The 1160-nt window shown below is 47.0% G+C and overlaps 1 protein-coding gene across 1 annotated transcript in view; it reads right to left on the reverse strand.

Annotated features, from left to right (window-relative positions):
* The window catches only part of KIF13A (kinesin family member 13A), a 285225-nt gene that overhangs the window by 134058 nt on the left and 150007 nt on the right, over nucleotides 1-1160 (reverse strand). The gene's annotated exons all lie outside the window — the stretch shown is intronic.

Genomic DNA, 1160 nt, shown 5'->3' on the forward strand with positions numbered 1-1160 from the left:
GTCAGAGCAGTCAGTGGTGGTAGCCGGGCACCATCTAGCTGTGCTGGACTCAGTCTGGTGGAGGCTGTGGTAGTTGTGGTCCATCAGTCCTTTGGACTAATCTTTCCCTTGTGTCTTTAGTTTTCTTCATTTCCCTTGCTCCTGAAGGGGTGAGACCAGTGGAGTACCTTAGATGACCACTCACAGGCTTTTAAGACCCTAGTATCTAAAATATTTTAAGCATGAAATGTCTTATTTCCCCATCTGGATTCTGAGCTTCCAACAGAGAGGACCCATGTGATACACCCTGATATCCCCTCAGCACCTAGCACAGAGTTTTGTATATGCCGCGTGCTGAAAACTGTGTGTTGCTAACGGTGGAATGATGTCTTGAGCACTGAAGTGCCGTTTGAAGATTCACAGGCCCAGCACAGGCTCTCGTGTGAATCCGTCCACTCTATGCTACAGCCTGTGGGGTGTTCTATCACGTATATACTAGACGACAGTCACGCTGCGAGCAAAGGTGTAAGAATATATTTTTTAATTTTTGTTTATTGTGCTTCAGGTGCAAGTTTACAGCTCAAGTTAATTTCTCATAAAAATTTATTCACATATTGTTAGGTGACCCCAGCTGCAACCCTACAATGTCACAGCACACTCCCCCTTCCCACCCCATGTTTCCCGTGTCCATCCAACCGGCTCCTGTCCCTCTCCCTGCCTTCTCATCCCGCCTCCGGACAGGAGCTGCCCATTTAGTCTCGTGTATCTACTGGAACTAAGAAGCACACTCTTCACGAGTATTATTTTATGTTTTACACTCCGGTCTAATCGTTGTCTGAAGAGTGGCCTTCAGGAATGATGTTAGTTCTGGGTTGACAGAGAGTCTGCGGGCCATGTCTTCTGGGGTTCCTCCAGTCTCAGTCAGACCATTAAATCTGGTGTTTTTACATGAATTTGAGTTTTGCACCACACTTTTCTCTGTTGTGTTCCTTGTCAGGGCGGTCATTAGTAGTAGCCAGGCACCATCTAGCTCTTCTGGTTTCAGGCTGATGGAGTCTCTGGTTTATGTGGCCCTTTTGTCTCTTGGGCTAATACTTTCCTTGTGTCTTTGGTGTTCTTCATTCTCCTTTGCTCCAGGTGGGTTGGGACCAATGGATGCATCTTAGATGGCCACTTGCTAG

Source organism: Trichechus manatus, unplaced genomic scaffold (genome assembly GCF_000243295.1).
Source record: "Trichechus manatus latirostris isolate Lorelei unplaced genomic scaffold, TriManLat1.0 scaffold00103, whole genome shotgun sequence".
NCBI lineage: Eukaryota > Metazoa > Chordata > Mammalia > Sirenia > Trichechidae > Trichechus > Trichechus manatus.